Source organism: Sorex fumeus, unplaced genomic scaffold (genome assembly GCF_029834395.1).
Source record: "Sorex fumeus unplaced genomic scaffold, SorFum_2.1 ptg000022l, whole genome shotgun sequence".
NCBI lineage: Eukaryota > Metazoa > Chordata > Mammalia > Eulipotyphla > Soricidae > Sorex > Sorex fumeus.
In genome coordinates this window covers 1,737,188-1,759,503 of record NW_026606079.1, presented here as the reverse complement: position 1 = coordinate 1,759,503, position 22,316 = coordinate 1,737,188, and the positions used below count along the sequence as shown (strand labels likewise).

General features: G+C 52.7%; 1 protein-coding gene across 8 annotated transcripts in view; it reads right to left on the bottom strand.

Annotated features, from left to right (window-relative positions):
* The window catches only part of WDR20 (WD repeat domain 20), a 53,648-nt gene that overhangs the window by 10,172 nt on the left and 21,160 nt on the right, over positions 1-22,316 (bottom strand). The gene's annotated exons all lie outside the window — the stretch shown is intronic.

Below are 22,316 nucleotides of genomic sequence, written 5' to 3'. Positions count from 1 at the left end.
CACTGGGGGGACCGACAGATCGACGCACAGGCCAGGCATGCGCCCCAGGCCGAGGCTGATCTGGGCATGGTCCCCTGGGGAGAACCCCAGAGTACTGACGAGTGTGGCCCCAAAGTAAGGTCTGAATAAGGTATGGCAAGAGGGAAGACTGTGGGAGCACGCAGCGAGGGGGCCGGGAGACTGGGCGGGCAGGAGAGCTGGGGAGGAGGGAGAGCTGGAGGGGGGGTCAGGAGAGTGGAGGGGAGAGAGAGCCGGGGAGGGGGCGAAGGAGAGCCTGGGAGGAGGGGAGTGGTGGTGGGGGGCAGGAGAGTGGGGAGGAGGAGGGAGAGCTGTGGGGGGGAGCGGCAGGGAGGAGGGAGAGCCAGCCAAGCCCCCGACCTCCCACTGACACGGTCCCAGCAGAGAACACGGCCCCAGCCCAGGCCCCAGCCAGCTGAGCAAAAGGGAAACAGGGAAAGCCCGAGACTAACATACAGCCCGCACACAGGAGGGCAGAATCCAAATGTGAATTGAAGCAATTAAAGGATTATGTGATTTCTACAACAGCATTACAATTTTTTGCTGTTTTGGGCCATACCTTGCTGTGTGCTCAGGGGCCCTATGGGGGTAGGGATCAAACCCGGGTCTGCCAAGTCAAGTGCCCAACCCGCTGTACTTCCACTCTGGTCCCAGGATTGCTCTTTGGTTAGAGTTTACAACAAATGTGGCACTTACTTGGTGTTTTACTACCAATAAAACATGTCTACATAAATAGCTGCATATTAATTTTATACACTATAATTCTTAAGACATAAAATTTTCTGCCTGGATATTAGTCCCTAAAAGAATACTCTTAAATTTATGCACTGAAATATAAAAATCAATTCAAAGGCCACAAATACACAGAGAAAAGTGATACATTTATTATTATTATTTTGGGGGTCACAACCAGTGGTGCTCAGGAGTTACTCCTGGCTCTGCACTCAGGAATTACTCCTGGTGATGCTTGGGGGACCATATGGGATGCCGGGAATCGAACCTGGGTTGGCAGCAAGTAAGGCAAACGCCCGCACGCCTGCCCCACTGTACTATCACTTGGGCCCCAGTGATAACTTTTTTTTTGCTCTTTGGCTCACACCCAGCAATGCTCAGGGGTTATTCCTGGCTCTGCACTCAGGAATTACTCCTGACAGTGCTCGGGGGACCATATGGGATGCTGGGAATCGAACCCAGGCATGCAAGGCAAGTGCCCTACTCGCTGTGCTATCACTCCAGCCCATCCAGTGATACATTTTGATGAGCAAATTCACAGCTTGTTTCCAGAAGGGGCCTGCGCTTCCCCAGGTGTTCCAGTTTAGGTCATCCTGTACCATACTGAGTCAGCCTGCTGCTGCTCGATTTGGGGCCCCCCAAGCAGGCGCTGGGGTGTGGAGGTCCCTCCCGGTGACACTACACCCCAAGTGCGCAGACGGCCAGGCCCCATGCTGCTGGGGGCCTCCAGGGCCACGGCCGGGGATTCTCAGGGCATCTCTACTGTACATCAGAAAGCAAGGCTGGGCACAGCTTTTGTTTGGGGAGGGGACGGGGACGACAGCCAGCTGTGCTCAGGGCGCACCACTGGCAGGGCTGAGGGGCCGTGTTCGTTGACCACAGGCAAGGTGGGCGCCTTAACCCCTGGACTAGCTCCCCGCCACAGGGACAAGGGTGTTTTTTTTTTAATTTTTGCTTTTCTTTGGGGTCACACCCGGCGATGCACAGGGGTTACTCCGGGCTCTGCACTCAGGAATTACTCCTGGCAGTGCTTGGGGGGACCATATGGGATGCTGGGAGTAAAACCCGGGTCGGCTGTGTGCAAGGCAAACGTCTACCAGCTGTGCTATCGCTCCAGCACCAGGACAAAGCTTTTTAACCCCCGTGCTACCTCCCCGGCCCCTAGCACCTAATCTCAAGCCTCTCCCGCCTGCAAAGATGTCGACTAGCTGAATTTTTACTCTTAAGTCATGGAGATGTTCCAACGACAATCCTGTTCTCTGGAACGTTCTTCTCGGATCACCTCTCCCCAGTCCCCGTCAGATCAAGCACAGAGAGAGAGGTCCAGGAAGGGAGGCTGATAGCTGAAATCCCACGGCCATCTGACTGTACCACTGGAGCCCACCAGAGAGCAAAGTCGGGCACCCACCACGTTCTGGCTCATTGGCCCAGGGACGGACCTGCCTGCCTGTCTGGGGGGAGAGAGGTAGGAGGGATGAAACTCGGGGGCTGAACCCACTCCTGCTACCAAACTAGCCCCTGGAGCATGCCCCCAGGTGGGAGCAGTCTGGAGAAGAGGCTAGACTGCATGCAGAAGACTGAGGGCCCAGCTCTGCTTGCCCTGACGGGAGGTGGTCTCAAGCAAAGTGCTCATCTCTTCTCCCCAATCTCAGAGAACAAAGCCCAGTCCCGGGCTCCTGGGGTAAGAACAGATATCGCCACTGGGCTGGAATGACAGTACAGCAGGGAGCGTGGTCGACCCCCAGACTCTCATATGGTCTCCCCGAGCCCCGCCAGGAGTAACCCTGAATGTCTCCAGGTGTGACCCCATAAAACGCTCTGGAAAGGCCAGAGAGATAGTACAGTACAAAGGGAGGGCGTTTGTCTTGCACATGGTCAACCCGAATCCAATCCTCAAAACTACACGCTGTTCTTCGAGCTTCGCCAGGAGCGATCCCTGAGCACAGAGCCAGGAATAAGCCCAGAGCATCACTGGTTGTGCCCCCGAAACCTAAATAAATAAATGAAGTTCTCCGAAAGTCCTCCTAAAGGCCTTTTTGAAAAACGCATGTCAGCTTACGATGGCTAAGGGAAGTGGCAGACGTTAACACCGACGGCGGACTTGGGGCTAGACACATGCTCCATCCTCAGCACTGCACAGTACTGTGAGCACTGTCAGGGATGACCCCTGAGCACCACTTGGTAATGGCTCCCAGAAATCAAACCCAAATCCAAAACTACAGGTGGGCTTCACTTTCCCTCCTGTCTGGAAATCGCCTCCGCTGGGCCCACCACGCCAGCCTGCTCTGCCTTCTTTGACCCCTCCTGCCAGAACCAGATCATTCCCTGGAAGAGCCCGGGTCTCCACCTACTGTCAGGGTGAACGCCTCAACTGCTGGGCCTGGCTCACGCGTGGTCTCTCCTCCTTCCACACTGGCCCACCCCAACGCCACAGGGAATCTGCCCATCACCACCATGTCCCTTCTCCCTGCTCTCTCTCTGCAGGGCGGCTTTTTCCTGCCCAGACCTCATGCACCGGTCACTGTCGCTTTATTAGCGGCACACACCGACGCATTCCTTAGAGCAAAGTCCAGCTGCCTTCCGGAAGGAGGAAAGCCAAGCCTCTGCTGAGTCACCGCCGGCTGGCTGCGTCACCCACAGAAGCGGGAGCAGCTCGGGCACACTCCCGTTGGCCGTCACTACCCGAACACTCGAGGGGCAGGGTCGTGCTCTGTGACGCTCAGACGGCCAGAAGGGGAGCCCCGAGGGAACAGAGGCCACACAGCCTCACCTGCCTGGAACAGAACAGAACAGGTGCAGTCTTGGCTCAAGACTCGGGGCCCAGAGCAGCAGGACAGCCCGCAGAGCGTTTACCTTACACGCGGAAAACCGGTTTGATCCCCGACATGCCATATGGTCCCTTGAGTCCCCCAGCAGTCATCCCCAAGTGCAGGGTCAAGACCTGCACATGGCCAGCCAGAAATAAATAAAACAAAATGGGGGGGTGGGGAGAAGACTTGCAGTCCAGAGTCCATGGCATTACAGGTTTTCTTGGGGGGAGTCATTCCACTGACTCAGATGCGAATTCTGGGGAGGGTCACGGTCAGAATGAAATGAGTGAACTCAGAGCTGATACAGTCACTTTGTTAACAAAATTCAGTGTGTTACGGAACTGAGACTTTCGTCAACAAAGTGGAAAATGATGGTGACTTCCAAACATCATCATTGCCCACACTTACATGCATGTCAACAGTTCCGTGCCGGGTAGCAGTCCACTGGAGGACGCTGCACAGATGCCAACTCTATGGTCCAACCCACTGCCCTGGCGTGGAAACAAGGTCAGGCTCCGTCTGTAGAACACCCACACATGCCTCTCTCTCCGGTTCCTGGCTCAGCAATGCCACCCAGAATACCTGCATCACTGGCACGCACAGTACTGACAACACCTAACATTCATTTTGAAAGAGCTATCAGTGGTACTGAGTCAGGCAGGTTGGCATCATTTCTCCCGGTGTGTGTGTGTGTGGGGGGGGGGGGGGGGGAATGTCGATTGTCAGTTCCAATGTCTCAGAAAGGAGAGACACTTCCTCCCCACTCGCCACACCGCCTCCACCATGGAACACTGGTCACTGGCTGGCACAGAAGGTCATTTCTTATCTACTGTAGAAATCAAACAACGCTGAAGACAGAGGGAAAGAAAAGCAACCGGAACAGAACAGAACAGTGGACGGGGCCAGTCACGGAGCACTCGCCTGCAGGTGCGAGGCCCTCGGTCTGGCTCCCGGCAACCCCACCCTGAGGAGGGAAAAAGAGAAAGAAAGAGGGGGAAAGGAAAAGAACGAAAAGAAAAGGGGGGGAGGAGAGTCCAGTTTACAGAGCACCCGGGCCTCAAGCCTGGGGCTAAGTACCACGCCACGCCCCTCTCAGGAGGGGAGGAGGGAGAATTCCTGTCACACCAGGCCCTCAGGAGAAGTCAAGATAACATCTGCAGTAACACCTAGTTTGTGAATTCTATCACTGTGTGACCATGGGATCAAATATTCCAGCCTTGCTGGCGGCCCAGATTCCGGCCTGCATTCTTGCACTTTCTCTACAGCTGCTGTACTGAGACGGGCCAAGACCCTCACGTTCCAACCCCACACCTAGAGAATCTCTCTCTCCCCTTCTCTCTCTCCCCCTCTCTCCTCTCTCTCCCTCCTTCTCTCCCTCTCTCCTCTCTTTCCCTTCTCCTCCCTCTCTCCCCCCCCACGCCCAGGGCTTGCCGAGAAGCACGCAGACCCATGAACGCTGGCAGAGCGCTGGTGCCACGGCTCTACGCTTCCAGCTGGCGGCGGGCACGCGGAGGGTATGCTTTTGCTCTGTGGAACTTTCCAGAACAAGCTGCTGCCTCTCCGGCCCTGTGCGGGTGCCGTGGTCAGACATGCTAGCTACGCCTGCGCGGCAGCCCCTGGGGAACACGCACACACCCAGGGCTCCTTGCTGCAGAGACCCCACGGAGGGAGATGCCTACTTCCTCCCAAACAAGGCACATGCCCAGACAGACAACTCCGGGGCAACATCACTTCAAACGTGGAGGTACAATGAGAAAATACCAGATCAAATTTCTGGCATGAAACATTTCCAGAGAAACTCACACCCACTCTCTAGAATCACTTGCTGCTTACAAGACGAGAGAGGGGCCCCCCCACTGTTTTTGGTTTCTGGGCCACACCCCCCAGCGCTCAGGGGTTAAGTCCTGGCTCTGGGAACATGTGGGTGCTGGGGATCAAACCTAGGTTGGCTGAGAGCAGGGCAAGCGCCGGACTCCCTCTGTGGGCCCAGGGAAAGGCGTTTCGCGGCGTCAGGAGGGGCTCCGGGGAGGAGGCGCCCTGTCAGTCACAGACCCGCAGGAGTAAGCGGCTGGCACAGACGTGCCGCTCCCCCCAGGCAGCCTGTCACTTAGAAACTAGATCAGCCCTCGGCGCCTCCCTCAGAAATGAGCACAGGAAGCTGTGGGCCGGTCGGCGCTCCTCCCTCTCACGGTGCTCCGGTCCCGGTGGACTCGAGAAATGGCTGTGCCCGGGGTCTGCTCCGATCAGGCTAATGAAACGCTGATTTCTTCATTAAAGAAAAACTATGAATAAACATAAGTTTCGATTCGCACACATTCTAATACCAGATATCATCACATTAAAATGCTGACATATTCAAATGACCTATTTTAATAAATGCTTCTGTTAAATATGCATAGGAATATGTATCCCGGCTCCTAAAGGAATACTGTCTCAACTGAAAGACAAATGCTTTCATTTCTGCCAGAGATACATTTTTGAATTCTTCGAAAATAATTTTTGTTAAGAGCCCCTTGTAAAGGGAAATGTGGATGGGTTGGGGGAGGGGAACCTGCTCTGCTGAAGCGGTCAAGACAATCCCTCGGCCCGAGCAGCTCCAATATGCGTTACCGCCTCTACTACTGTTTCCCTGACATTTAGACCATCCAAGACGCAGCACACACAGACGATTTGTAAGTGTTCTGAGTAACAGCCAGTGCTCAGCGACAGAGCTCCCGTTCGAGGCAAGAAATTTCCTGATGGGGCTGGAGCGACAGTATAGCGGGGGGACATTTGCCTTGCTTGCAACCGACCCAGGTTTGGTCCCAGGCATCCCATGTAGTCCCCGAGCTCCGCCAGGAGTGAGTCCTGAGTGCAGAGCCAGGAGCAACCCCTGAGCATCACCGAGTGTGACCCAAAAAGCCAAAAAAAGAAAAAAAATTCCCGAATCCCCAAATAGAATAAAAAAAAGCCCTAAAGGGGGACAAGGTAGAGCAGGTAGGACGCTTGCTTGCCCTGCATGGTCTGACCTGGTTCGATCCCCAGCACCCCATATGGTTCCCCGAGCCCAACAGGAGTGCTCCCCGAGCACAGAGCACCACAAGGTGTGCCCTCCCCCGCCCCACCCCCCCAAAAAAATCCTAAAGTGATCTATCTGGTCCTATTTACTCAATTTAGGAGAAGTGAGACCCAGGAAGGGGTGGTTATCCACCCAAGGGTTGACTTAAACTCAAGCTGTCGCTGCTTCTCAACCAACCAAATTTCCGGCAGAACAATGAACTATTCACTCTAACGCAGGAACGTTTCTACATGACACTGACTGTACTCCATGACAGCACTCCAGAGCCAGAACATTACCGTGTTTTCACTCAGGAATGAGAGAGAATGTATCCTACACATTAAAGGAGACGGATCCCACAGAGGTGGCCAAGTGACTCGTCGGCCCCCGGACCAAGCGAGCTAGTCCCTGACCCGGCCAGACCTCAGCGACGGTAATCAAAGGCAATACTCGGGAGGACTCCTGGCTCGGTGCTCAGGGGCGGCTGCGGCTGTGTGCTCAGGCAGGGAAGCTGGGTCTCCTGAGCGCAAAGCACACGCTCCAACCCCGAGGCAGCTTCCCGACCCTTCATCTGGTTTTATTTATTTTTGCTTTTTGGGTCCTACCCAGTGGTGCACAGGGGTCACTCCTGGCTCTGCACTCAGGAATCACTCCTGGCGGTGCTCGGGGGACCCTATGGGATGCCGGGGATCGAACCCTGGTTGGCCACGTGCACGGCAAACGCCCTACCCACTGTGCTATCGCTCCAGCCCCTTGATCTGGTTTTAAAGGACCTCAAGAACTCCTTACCTGGGCTGTGTCTCGGCTCCCCCAAGAACCTAAAATACTTCAGAAACACACCCCCTCAGTAGCAGTCATCCAATCATGTCGATTTTTTCCTTCTACTGAACCAGAAACAATTTTTTTTGGTGCCTGAAATGTGTCAGGACTGGCCTAGCCTGGTAACATGACAGCAGCCGTTTGGAAATGTGGACCCGTAAGACTGGCACACACAGTCACAGGGTGTATTACTGGAACAGCTCCTAGACAGAGCAAGTTGGCAGCCTGGAGCACAAGCCTCCTTTCCCTGCTCTTTCTGGGCGGGCTAGGACTGAGGGGCTCAGGTCCAGCATCAAAGCTCTTGAAGGCCACCCCAACTCTGGGGGAACCCTGGCCCCCAGCTGTTTCTTAATCTGGGGATGATTCCACTTAATTAAAAAAAAAGGTCAGGGGCTGGAGTGACAGTACAGGAAGTGGAGTGTTTGCCTTGCATACAGCCGACCCAGGTTCCATCCCCGGCATCCCACAGGGTCCCCCAAGCATCTCCAGGAGTGGTTCCTGAGTGCAGAGCCAGGAGTAATAACTGAACATCGCCAGGTGTGACCCAAAAAGCAGGCGGGGAAATGGTTAGGGGCTGCAGCGAGAGTCCAGCAGGAAGGGCGCTTGCCTTGGACACGACCAGCCGATTCAATCCTCCAAGCCCTGCCAGGATTGATCCTGAGAACAGAGCCGGGAGTAAGCCCTGGGCACCGCCCAACGTGGCCTCCAAAAAAACTTATTCACATTTATAAGCATTCCTGCTTGTATGCATCCTTAGATTAAATAAAAATTTTAAGTGAGAGGCCAGACACATTAGAGGAGGTGTGGTAGCTGCCTTGTCTGCTGCTGACCTCTTTGAACCCAGCACCACACCACACCTGGTCTCCTGAACACGGCGAGGGGTCACTCTTGAGCACAGAGCCAGAAACAGCCCCTGAGGTCCAATAGCTGTGGTCAACTCCTCCCCCAAATGAAAGTAAATGAATGAACAGGGGACAGGGAGATAGCTCAGAGGCGCGAGCGGGAGATCCCAAGTTGGACCCCTGCCTCTGCCCAGGCTACTTAGGATCTTGGTTTGCAACCTTGGGCACACAAACACCACAACCAAGGATGGCGCCCTCCTAACCCACCCACCCCCAGTCAGCATCAAAGAAGCAAAAAAAGAGAAAGAAAAAATTAGAAGAAGTTAAGCAAATACACAACTGAAGTCAACTCAGTTTTAACTAAAAAAGCATTAGTATCCTGGGTTCCAAAAGAAGGAAATGGTCAAATAACAGCAGAGTATTTTTAAATGAAGGGACTTACTGGGCAGCAAGGGATGTCAATGATCTATCAAATGAGAGAAATACCAACAGGGTTGTGTTTTTACTGCAAATCACTGCGAATCAAAAAGAACTGCAGGCCTGGAGCGATAGCACAGCAGGTAGGAGCTTGCCTTGCACATGTTCTTACCAGGTTTGACCCCCAACCTCCCATATGGTCCCCCTCCCCTGCATCAGTGGGTGTATCCAAAAAATAATAAAAAGAACGGCAAAGAAATCTTCAATCTCTATCAATCCTTTAGTGACAACCGTGCACAGTTAACATACCTCACCTGGGCTGAGAGTGCGCTGTAGGCTAGAGCATTTGCAGGAAGCCACAGGGGCCCAAACAATGCCAGAGGGCCAGGAGCAAGCCCTGAGCACTGCTGGGGTGGCCCCAAACCAAGAATAAAAATGAACAAGTAAAATATATTTTGTGGAATAAGGCAAATGTTAATTACATAATTGTGTCTTTAGGAAATAAGATTTCCAGATGAAATATAAAATCTCAGACCATTAATCCTGGGGTTGGAGTGACAGCACAGCAGGTGTGGTTTCTGTCTTGCACACAGCCCACCTGGGTTTACTCCTCCAAGTCCCTGAGCATAGACAGGAGTGATGGTGAGTGCAGACAGGAATAACTCCTGACATCACCAGGTGTTGTTGTTCCCCACCCCACCTCCCCAAAAGGAGACCATTAACCTTAAATCTGATTCGGACACACCAACGTCAATTCATGTGGCTACTTCTTTGTTGATTTACAGGGACCACACCCTGTGGGACTGGGTGTGGCAGTACCCTGCCAGGGTGCTTCCAGGGACCCATGTAAGGCCTTAAGTGGAGGCATTTGCTCTACCATCTGAGCTATTTCCCTGGCTGAGGTGAGTTTATTTTGTTTTGTTTGACCTGTGTTTCTTTCTTTCTTTTTTATTTTTCCTTTTCTGAACCATGATACCTAAACTATAATAAAATTTTTTGAAAAATTAATTTTCTTGAGGCCAGAGAGATAGTACAGTGGGTAAGTTTAAGGTATCTGATTTCTACACGGATAACCTGGGTCAGGTCCCCTGAGCCTGCCTAGGAATGATCCCTTAGTGCAGTGCCAGAACAGAGCCCTGAGCTCCTGTGGGATAGCCCTTACCCCCCCCCCCCCCAAAATAAAACAGAGATCTACTCTCTTGGGACTGGGGTAAGCAGGCTGAGGGCTGGACAACATGAACTTACAACACCTCTGCGTCTCTGAACAAAACAGCTACCAATCAGCAGTAGGCCAATGGAAGTGTCAATAGGCGGGGCGTGCGCAGGTTAGGGTCCCCAGAGCACCATGGGGAGTGACCCCTGAACTCAGAGCCAAGAGAGGCCCTCAAGCACTACCAGATGTAGCCCCCAAATCTAGACAAAACAGAAACTACAAAGACTACTGAAGTTGGGTCCAAAAGATTCCGAAAGACCAGTGGCCCAAAACAGGATGATTGCTTTTTTTCTGGCAGAAAGCCCACAGACAGCGGTGCTCAGGGGAACATCGGGTAGCCAGGAATCAAATCCCCGGCAGCCATGGGCAAGGCAAGCACCCTGTCTGCTGTACTATCTCTGCAGCCCCAAGACAGTGCGACCGAAACACGGAAACAGCAGTGCAGAGGCTGGAGCAATAGCATGGCGGGGAGGGCGCCTGCCTTGCACCTGCTGACCCGAGTTCCATCCCGTCAGACCATACGGTCCCCTGAGCACGACCAGAAGTGATTCCTGAGTGCAGAGCCAGGAATGACCCCAGAGCATCACCAGGTATGGCCCAAGAGCAACAACAAAAACCCTGCAGAATTTTCAAAGAAAGAATCTGAGTTCATAATACCAAATATTTGAAAAAGAAAAGTATTTCTTGCTGCAGAGGAATACCTAGTTAGTGTACGAGAACAGAAAAACAGAATTTGAAAATCAGCACATTACATCTAGATGGAAATGACTGGCTCAGTCGGAATCATGGATGTCGGGACTGGCAGGAGAAGGTCTGGGGAGAACAGGACACGCTCGCAGTCAGTCAGGAATCACACAGCCATGACAGAGGAAAGGCGAAGGGCTGGCTTAGGGCTGACTCAGCCAACACAGCCTGATCATAACAGCCGCAACGGCGGCAAGCCACACCATGTGCCACCTGAGAAGGGCGTGGTTATCGATCCCGTGACAGCCCCTCAGCCCCCCGCTGAAGACTATGATCCGATCATGAGTAAAACCAGACAACTTCAACTTGAGCTACAAAATAACTGGTTTGTACTTAAAATGCCAAGATCTGGGGGCTGGAGAAAGGACAGTTGCATGTAGTCAACCCGGGTTTGATCCTGGCACCCTGGTGGCCCCCTGATTCTGGTAGGAGTGAGCCCTGAGCACAGAGCCAGAACCCAGCCCCGAGTATACCCCGGTTTGGTCCAAAAACCATAAAAGAAAAAATGAAGTCAAAATCATGACAGCAAAGACCAAGCTATGGAACTGTGCTGATCCCTGCCAGTGAGCCGGGGCTGAGTCCCCATCCCAGGAAAATGACTTACAGGAGAACTGGGGCAGGCACGAGCTTTCACATGACCTGTGCCTGAGGGAAGAAAGCTGCGACGCTACAGAAGGGAAAATGCTTGATCTTGAAAAGAAAACCTGAATTTTATAGGGAAAAATGGGCATGGCATTTACTCTCAAATATCACATGCCATACAGACGTACACAAAGAGAGGGGAACTGGAGAAAGAAGGCGGGAATGAAACAGGCGAGGAAGGGAGGAGGGGGTGGACGGCATACCAATGACCAAACACAGCCCATCTATTAGTAATGGGCATATGGCAGCTTTGTAGTATTCTTGTCACTTTTCTCTACGTGTGAAGAATTACAGCAAAAGAATTCTTTAAGGGAAAATGGAGTGGGTCAGGAAGATGCCAAAGGCTGGTAGGAGCACTCTGCACGGGGAACTCTGGATTCGAACCCTCCAACCTCAGTGCTGACAGGTGTGTACCCCTCCACAAGGAAAAGAGGATTAAGAGGTTTGTACACTGATGGCAGTGAGTCATCCTTGCTTGGAAACAATTTTTTATTTTTTTGGGGTCACTCCCGGCAATGCACAGGAGTTACTCCTGGTTCATACACTCAGGAATCACTCCTGGCAGTGCTCGGGGGACCATATGGGATGCTGGGAATTAAACCTGGGTCAGCCATGTGCAAGGCAAACGCCCTACCCACTGTGCTATTGCTCCAGCCCCTGGAAACAATTTTTTAAATATATTTGAGGGCGGGCTGGAGCAATAGCACAGCGGTAGGGCGTTTGCCTTGCACGCAGCCAACATGGCCGACCCGAGTTCGATTCCTCCGCCCCTCTCGGAGAGCCCGGCAAGCTACCAAGAGTATCTCGCCTGCATGGCAGAGCCTGGCAAGCTCCCCGTGACGTATTCGATATGACAAACACAGTAACAACAAGACTCACGATGGAGACATTACTGGGCCCGCTCGAGCAAATCGATGAACAACGGGAGGACTGTGACTGTGACTGTGATATTTGAGGGAGCCAGAGCAATAGTACAGTGGGTAGGGAGTTTGCCCTGCATGCAGCTGAACCAGTTTGATCTCTGACATCCCAGAGGGTCCTCCAAGCACCGCCAGGATTAATTCCTGAGTGAGAGTTAGGAGTAAACCCTGAGCATTGGCAGACAAGCCCCCAAAACAAACAAACAAAAACACCACCATATATGAAGAGGGGTTGGAGCGATAATCCCCAGAATCACATATGGTCCCCTAGCATGGGCAAGGATCACTGAGGGCAGAGTCCCCAAGCCAGGAATAGTCCCCAAGCACTGCTAGGTGGCCCGAGTCCCACTCATCCTGCAAGAAGTAAGAAAGTCAACTGTTAAGAATATTTATTATCTTTGGGCTGAAGCGAAAGTAGGGCGTTTGCCTTGCACGCGGCCAAGCCAGGTTTGATTCCCAGCATCCCATATGGTCCCCTGAGTACCACCAGGAGTAACCTGAGTGCAGAGCCAGGAGTAACCCCTGAGCATCGGCAGGTGTGACCCAAAAACTGGGAGAAAAAAAAGAATATTTATTAATGTCTTAAAACATGTCTTAAAAGAACAGACTGAATCCAAATATAAATTGGGGTGGGGGGAGGGCGGCATTCACACGCCCCAAAGCCGCCACCCAGTGAAACATTTAACTTCTGCTGTATCACCCCATGAAGAATTCTGGATTTCCTGGAGCACAGGACAGCAAACTCTGCAATACTGATGTAACACAGAAGGCACCAATCTCAACCTGTAACAACATCTTAGTGATCTCTCACACGAGGCCTTAATGGCTCCATGGTGAGATACAAGAATCTTCACTCACTTTCTTCTAAGGAAACATTTTTTGATCATTATGTTAGCAAATTATTTATAACAAGCAATGTAAATTCATGATTGAGGACCAGCTATGGAAGGCGTAAGGGGCAGTCGGGAAAACTGGAGGCAACGGTAGAGGGAAGGCGCAACGGTGATGGGACTGGGGCTGGAATATCGAACGCAACAAACACAAACAACTTCACAAACCAGTGTTTATATAAAGAGTATATAAGGGGAAAGTTTTTTTTTTAAATTCCGGGGGGAGGGGCTCCCAAGAGCAGTTCATGGGAACCTGGGGGCTTCGTGGGCAATTCTCAGACCACTGGGCAGGTGGCACGATGCAAAGGCTAAAGAACAGTGCTGCTGGCGCCCTACGGGCTGCTACGCCCTGCGGACTCTAGGGCCATGCCCAGTGGTTTTGGGGATCAAACTGACACTGGCCACATAACCCCACACGATCTCTATTTGTGAAAATATGGCTTTATTTCCCAAAACCATCCACAAAGTACTGACGAGAGGCTATGGATTGGCTGTAACTCCTGGGATGGGAAAGGTCAGGCGATGCCCTTCGTCGGTCCCGGCACCAGAGAGGTTCCAGCTCCACCAGGGGTCACCCTTGGACAGAGAGACTCAAGTACAGCAACTGAGGCCCCCGGATGTACAGCTCTGGAGCATGGGTGGGGTGCAGCATACGCCTCGCCTGCGAGAGCCTGGACTCGACCCAACCCACGGCAGTTGCAGGACCCTGGCTGGGAGCTCAGCAGCAGAGCACTTGCCTCACCGGTGCGAGGGCCTGGGTTCAAACCCCAGTCCACACACATACACTGTTCGGGCCATGAATTTATTTCTGTGTACCTGTCTGCCAAGAAAACAACCTGGAAAGATTCTCATCAAAACGGCCAATGTGGTCCTTTACAAGGGCACTTGCCTTGCATGTGGCAGATCTGGGTTTGATCCCTGGCATCCCATTTGAACCCCTGTGCACTGCCAGGAGTAATTCCTGAGTGCAGAGCCAGGAGTAAGCCAGAGCAGTCAGGTATGACCCAAGACCAAAAGAAAAAAGGAGCAAAACCGGCATTTAGGTGTGTTTTTTTATTTTTGGTCACACCCAGTAATGCAGAGCATCACCTCTGACAGTGCTGGAGGACCACATGTGTGGTACCAGGGATTGAACCCAGGTCAGCCGCATGCAAATCAAATGCTCTACCCACTGCACTATCCCTCAAGCCCTTAAGTGGCAATTTTTTGCCTTCCTTAATTTTAACTTTCATCCATGTTTAAATATTACTTGCACAGAATTTTAAAAAGAAGGACAGGAGTACGGGAGAGAGCTGACGGGCGGGGGCACGTGCTGGCCAAGGGGCGAAGGTGGGTCCCGGCACTGCGAGTGGTACTGGCTCCAGCCCCAGCCCCATCACGAGAGAAAAAAGCGGCTGGGGTCGGAGAGACAGCACAGCAGGTCGGACGCTTGCCTTGCACATGTTCCACCTGTTTTCAGTCCCCAGCATCCCTATGATCCCCCACGCACTGCCAGGAATGATTCCTGAGCACAGAGCCAGGAGTAACCCCTACACATCAAGGCCCAGGTAGAGGCAGGGACGGAAGCCGGGGACCCTGTGCTCCAAACGGGAGCCATCCTCCCAAACCCAAAAGCTACCGAAAACTCTGAGAATTATTCTAGAAGTTTAAAACATGCCACGGCGTAGCACATGGACATCAAGGACATGCATGAGCAGGGACGATCCATGCGGGGACACATTTCAAAGAGGCCAAGGCAGAGCATGCCCCCAACAGGAGCGGGAGCCCTACCGTGGGTGTTTCGGTGATGCCAATGACCTCATTCGGCGGGAAGGGACGGGACAAGAAAACCCTTTCAAGAGGCTGCAGAGGAGGCGGCTACAGCTGGTTCTATTGTTTCACTCTGCAGTGCCCGTCCACTGTGGTCGGCTGCGCCGCAGTGGCAGACAAAGATGTCTCTTCCTAGGCAGCCGTGGGAAATACAATCTGCCTCAAGTTTACCTATTTTTCTTCAGCGCAGTTCTAAAAGGGGGCTCCCATCTTTCTCACAAAAACTGAACTGAGAATTTATCAACTCTGGGCTTTTCTAGAAAGTCCCAGGAAAACGAATTATGAAACAAAAACACTGACTTGATTGGGACAAACTGCACTTGTTGTCTTAATGGGGACAGTGTTGCATCTGAATGTAGGTTAGCAGGCCGACCAGTTCGGAACTGGATAAGCAGCTCCACGCTGAGGCGAAGCGAACCACACGCCGAGACTCGGCACTCGGCAGCACCTGCACATTTGCTCCACTCGAAGCTTTTCCATGATCTAATGTTTGGGAAAAAAAGCAGCTACTAGCTTCGAAACTAAATATAAACCTACTTACAAAAATAGGACTGAAGCAACCGATTTCCCATTGTGAACGATTTTATAATTATCTACCTCTACAAAGGTTTTCGGGGGGGTGGAGGTGGAGGGCGCACCACGAGCTGTGCTCAGGGCCTACTCCCGGCTAGGGGCTCAGGGGCTGTTTCCTCCTGCGAGCGGCTCGCCCGGAGCCACGGCACCCTCCCATACAAAGGTGTTCAAAGAGGCAAAGTCTCAGCGTCAGGGACCAGACGATGAGGAGAAGTGGAAAGGAGCTTTCGAGAGGCCACACTTGCTCTCAAGATGCTGCAACTTAAGAACCAAGAAACACCCTGAAGCATCCGTCCACTCACTCTACAAGAAACTGCACGCCCTCAGCGCACTGTGTCCCGTGAACTCTAGGAAAGGCAGGTGGCCTCAGCCAAAGCCCTCCCGGTGGCAGTCGCTCCCACTCTGTGGGCTCTGACTTCTGCCTCAGAAGTGAACACACCCGACTCCAGCTCTCTCAGCCAGGTGACATAGGTGGCCCTCCCAGCTTCCCAAGGGAAGCCAGAGTGAAAACTGCATCAACGGGGTGGGGTCAAAGCTTGAGACACGGAGGGGTCTGGGGGTGGGGAGATACACAAGAATGAGCCAAGATTAGGAGGCCCAGGTGGGAAACGCTGAGCCACACTCCACGCCTCCATAAGCTCTCAGGGTAAGCGGAGCGAACCGGCGCGCTGAGTCAGGCATGGTGGTGATTCCAAGTGGCCCACTCCGCCACTTCCAAAGCCCCTGCCTGCCTTCCAGAAAAACTGGCCCTCTGCAGGCCAATCCAAGGCCTTCTAATTAAATCCTGGCAATAGCCGGGACGTATACAAATCAACAAAGGCGGGAAAAGGCAGTGATGTTTAAGTTAGGTGCATACACATGGGAGGCCGGGGATCAGCTGTGTCAGAGCACATGCCGTGCACATGTGGAGCCTGGGTGTGACCCCTGGTGCCTCCCAGCAGTTCTGCCTGGTGGTGCCCAGGGCGATGACGGGCTCAGGCTCCAAACACCAGTCGGGTTCCTTAGTAGCCCCTGTGGTTACAAGCCCAATGGCAGTCTGTAGGGTCTAAGCAAAGATCATCTCTCTATGTAGAGCACTGCACCTAGATCTGTCTTTTAAAGAGATACACCCCCTCCCCCAAATGTTCTAATCCAGCACTGGTGTGCTGTTCTCGGGAAGTTCTCAAACCTCAACCACGTACACAAAAATCACGCTCTATAAGCCCAGGGTAGGGGCCCTGGTGCCAGAGCAGTACTACAGCGGGGAGGGTGCTTGCCTTGCGCACGGCCGCCTGGGTTCAGTCCCATATGGTCCCCCAAGCCTGCCAGGGAATGATTCCCGGTGCAATCAGGAGTAATCAGAGCACCACAGGCTGTGGCCCAAAAACAAAAACGGGGGGAGGGGGAGGGACTGGAGCACATCCTCTGCAGGGGGAAACCCCTGAGTTTCACTCCTGACACTGTTTTATCCCGTGAGCATCACCAGGAGTGACACTCCCCTCTGACCCCTCAAAAGAGAGAAGGAAAAGAGGAGAGCGCAAGCAGGAGGGGGGAGAGGGAGAGATAGAGGGAGAAAGAGAGAGGAGGAGAAAGGAAGAGAGGGAGATGGAGAGAGGGAGAGAGGGGAGAGAAAGAGGCAGGGAGGGAGGGTTGTAAAGTGACACATCACTGAGAAAGCTCTGTGAAGTCTTGTCACCGCAGGAGCAGTGAGCGCAATCCAAGGCATCAAGATTCAGGCTGACCGGCCGCTTGTCACCCTAGGCCTGGGAAAGTGACCAAGTTATTTGACTTTCCAAATCAGCTTCTACAACATGGGAAAACGGACGAAATAAAATGGGAGAAACCATTTTAAAGTGTTTAGAATAGCACTGATATAAACCAGGTTCTCTGCATTAGCGACCATCATTACTGAGTAAGTACTATCAATGTATATTGGCCAATTGCAATCAAACCAAGAAGTTGAGCATATCCTATGAAAACAAGCATTTTTCTCGTTTGAAAAACGAGGGAACATTTATGAATGTAGGGGAGCTGCAGAATATTGCTATCACAGCCACTGCTGCTTGAGCTGTTCTCTTTGGGCCAAGGATTCACGGAAAGGCAGCGCAGTGCGCGAGGAGCAGCCAGGGGAGGGGGCTGACAGAGCTCAGACGCCCCGCTGCCCCCCCACTCAGCTGTCTAGGAGTGAGAAATCCACCACCCACTCTGCTAAACGGTAGTAAGGCAAGAGATGTCTGTGAAAGGGCCTGGCCCAGGGGCTGCCTCGACAGCGGGGAGGGCGCTGGCCTTGCACACAGCCAACCAGATTCAATCCCCGGCATCCCATATGGTTCCGGGCATCACCAGGAGTAACTCCTGAGTGCAGGGCCAGGAGTAACCCCAGAGCACTGTGCGGTGTACCTAAAACCTCCCCACCCCCAAAAAGGAGTGTCTCGTGTCACACAGAACAGGTCTGAGTACTACTAGCTGAGCTGACGCAGAAACCAAGCAATGGCCATGCTTCGCGGGAAAGCCAAACAGCCACTGCTGCCTCTGGAGTCCCGAATCCATCCTTGAGGCGGGGCTCAGCTCTCAGAATCAGCCCCGCCATTTCTGATTCCGCAGGTCAAGAGCGGGCCTCCGAACTTCCCACCTACGTTCCCAGGAGCCGCTGCCGCTCTGCCTGAGCGCCAGAGGTGAAAGAGCCACTCGGGGAGGGAAGAGAAGGAAGAGGAGAGTTTCTGTGGAGACAGAAAGTGAGCCGGGCAGCTGCTCAAAGGACAATGGCCAGCAAGTGTGCGGGGCAAAGAGGGGAGGGGAATTCCCAGAAGCCACACGGAACACCAACTGCAAGCAGAGAAAACGTGTCAACAGGGCCCGTGGCAAGGGCAAAGGGAGCCAAGGGTAGAGGCTGTCGAGGTCCCTGCTTCTGTGCCATCCAGTCGGCTCGGCAGACCGCGATGATGCCCACACAGAGGCCTAGTAGGTCTGACAACTGAGCCTATTAAACCCTAGCAGAGAGACTTCAAACAAGAGGCAAGTCTTATTTCTTCAGTTTCAGATTTTTTGTTTTGTTTTTGGGCAACACCGGGCCATGTTTAGAGGTTACTCCTAGGTCTGTGCTCAGGAATCACTCCTGGCAGGTTCAGGGGACTGGACGGGATGCCTGGGATCGAACCTGGGTCAGCTGCGTGCAAGGCAAGTGCCCTCCCTACTGTACTATCTCTCTGACTCCTCATAATGTATTAATAATCATGTTCCTTAATGTGTAGTGCATAATGTTAACTATCTGTCTTAACCAATTTTTGTAGATTGACCCTTATCAATCATTTACTAACTTAAAATTCTTTAAGATTTGTTTTAAAACAGGGCTCATCGATAGGCTATATTTCAATCACTATTTGGGGGAACACCAGTGGTTAAGATAAAACTAAAACCTACCAGAAAAAAATCCGCCACAGCCTGAGGTCCAGTAGGAGGCTGCTGACAGGCTCTAGTCTACAATGCACAGGAGAGAAGGCAGGAGGCGGGAGATGGCTCAAGGGCACCCACAGGAGCCCAGAGTGTGATTCCCGGTACCCTGTGGTGTGCTGGGAGCAGTGTGGCCTAAACAAAAATCAGAAAGACATTTTGGGGCCAGAGTGACAGTACAGAGGGGAGGGCCTTTGCCTTGCACACGGCCAACCCTGGTTCAATCCCCGGCATCTCATCTGGTCCCCTGAGCACTGCAAGGAGTGATTCCTAAGTGCAAAGCCAGGAGTAACCCCTGAGCATCGCCAGGTGTGATCCGAAAAGAAAAAAAAAAGAACATTTTGATTTTTTCCACCCTACCCCTCTGAAATGGGTTAAAACTCCAGCTCAAAGCTCAATTCTACACCTAAATAAATCTCAGCAGTATCAAAGGGCTATCTAGTGTAAACAATAAAATCTCACTGGTACAAGAACCCACACTTTTAAAAATCAAGTTAGAGGAGCAAGAGTGCTTTAACACGGGTAGAGGTAGGCTCAGGGCGACAGCTCGTGGGCTGGCGCATGCTCAGTGTGCCGGAGGCCAGGGTTCAACCAGCACTGCCCAAGTGAGCTCTGACCACCAATCGGGGCAGCCCGAGTACCAGAGTTTGGCCCCAAACCCAACAGGGCAGGGGTTAGAGAGCATTCAAACTAGAGCACAAGATCTGCATGCAGGAGGCCTGGTCTGAGTTCAATTCCTGCCGCCACAGGCACTGTGCTGGGAGTAGACCCGGAGCACCAGCAGGTGTGGCCCAACTGCAAAACCAGAGTCAAGAGTCAACTCCTAGCAGGAAACGAGGCACAGCGGTGCAGGCCACGGGCCCCTGAGAAAGCACAAACGGCTCTTAATGTAGTAAAGGATGCTAAGCTCAGGACACAAATATAAAATTACAGTGCTCGATCATTTTTCATCTGTCAAACTGGCAAAGATCAAATACCAGCACATCTGCCAGAAATATAAATTGGTCCAACCTGCAGAAGATAACTTGACTCTGTCTCTCAAAATTACAAACGCCTATACATCCTTTGACTTAGCAATATGGCACACTGGCATACTGCAAGGAAATCTGTTGCAGCCTCATCTGTAACAGCTAAAGACTGGAAACAATTTCAGTGTCCATCAAAGGGGAATTATGGTCAGTTCACACAATGGGACGCTGTGCAGCAATTAACACAAGAAAGGCATTCTTCGCACACTGACAAAGACTGATCTCCAACGGATTTTATAAAACAAAAATAAGGTGCAAAACACAGCAAGCTGCAATTTACATTTTCAAATGGAAAAGAATCTACCTGATTTGTATGTAGAACCACAGTCCAGTCCCTAACACCCAACCCAAGACCCTAAAATCTGTTCCGCGTACTGCCAGCTTCTCGATTCTGCACCTTGTGAATCGCCTGAGGAGCCGGTGGCGGCGGCAGGCTGGGCCGGAGGGAGCAGGCAGCTCCTTCGACAGGGCACCTCTAGGGCACCTCTGGTGGGCCAGGGCTGCCTGAAGGCACTTGCACAGCTCTGAGGAAAAGACAAAAATCTGGAGCAAATCATACTGGGAATTGGGAAGGGGGGGATCAGAATAGCACAGTGGTGGGGGCCGGAGCGATAGTACAGCAGGGAGGGGGTTTGCCTTGTATGCAGCCAACCTGAGTTCAAATCTCTGCACCCCATATGACATCCTGAGGGCTGCCAGGAGCAATTCCTGAGTGCAGAGCCAGGAGAAACCCGTGGGCATTGCCAGGTGTGCCCAAAAACCATACCAAAGGAAAAGCATAGTGCTTAGGGGGTACGGCTAGCTGCCCCGACCCCAGTTAGCTCCCCAGCACCATGTGCCCCGGGTCCCACGGGGGTGGCCCAAGTTCCACTGCATCCTCAGGCCCTTGTGCTTAACCACTGACTCGTTTGGCAGAGACACTGCCTGCAAGGCTCTCCCCCCACGAAAGGACACTTGGAAGTGATATGGAAAAGCACTGAAACTGTTTGGTGACAGAATGCCTGCTGCGCCCCATGAGGGAGTTCCAAGGCCAGAGCACACTCTGAGCATGTGGGAGCCCAGGGCTGGTCCACAGCCCGCAACTGCCCCAAGCACCACTTGTGGCAACAAACAAAACATTCCTTCATTCTTTTTGACCTGTGGGCCAGCAGCCGCCCAGGTCATTAACCAGAGGTTAATGACCACAACAAACCAGTGGCTTTCAACCTTTATAAGCCTGCGGGCACCAGGCCAGCGGAAATTAGTTAGGGGCCAGGGAAGTACAGCAGGAAGACACCTGCCCTGCTCGTAGCCAACCCATGTTTGATTGCTGGCACCACATGTGGTCCCGCAAGTCAGGCCAGGAGTGACACCTGACCACAGTCCACAGGAGTGGTCCAAAAACCAACCAACCAAACTACCTCTTGTGGTTAGGAAGACACCCCTGACTGCATGGTGAGGGCAGGGGGCCCATTCCAGAGACCACTGTAATCATTCCAGTGTGGGACAGTACTACCGTGAATTGGGAGATTCTGGGACAGCAGGCGGGGCACGCGCCTTGCATGAGGCCAACCTGGGTTCCATCTCTGACATCCACATGTTCCCTGAGCACCACCAAGAGTGATCCCTGAGCACAGAGCTAAGAGTAAGCCCTGAACACTACTGGGCATGGCCCCCAAACAAAACCTGCGGAAGATTGTGGCCCTAGTGGGAAGTAATCAGATCCTAGAGATATATTTTTGGTGGAGATGCCGGGGGCGGGGGGGGGGGTGTCCCAAGGGGGCTTAGGAAGCTCGGGGGCCCCTCCTAGTCTAGCAGTTCAATGCAGGGGTCCAAGATGCAGTGCTGCTCAGTTACGCCTGTAGAACTTGGGGGTTACCCCCTTTACCTCAGCAGTGGTCCAGAACCCAAGCTGCACCCACGTGACACCTGGGGTGGTATCAGGGACTAAACCGGGGTTGGCCATTTGCAAAGCATGTGATTTAACCCCTATAAAATCTCTCCCGTGATTATGCATTTTAAGGCAGAGCCAGCAAGTTTCCTAAAGGCCTGGAAGGAAGAAAATCAAAAGCGAAATGTCACAGCTGACTCCAGGGTAGTGAGCCCACACGACTTCCTGCGATGATCTAACAGGCTCATTAACTAGAAGGGTCACACCCGTTTACAGGTAGCTCAACTGCTCCTGCAGCAGGTGATGAACACCATTAACAAAAAAAGGGTGCCAAAATAAGATAGGAATATAATTTTACAGAAAGCAATGCCTGACAACATACTAGAACAGGATCAACGGGAAAACTCCATGCCCAGAACAGGGAGACAGGCCAAAGGGCCAGTGCACAAGGCTTGCAGGGGGAGGCAGTGATCCGACGCCAGCAACATACGGTCCTCTGCCCGTAGCAGCGGTGATCATGAAG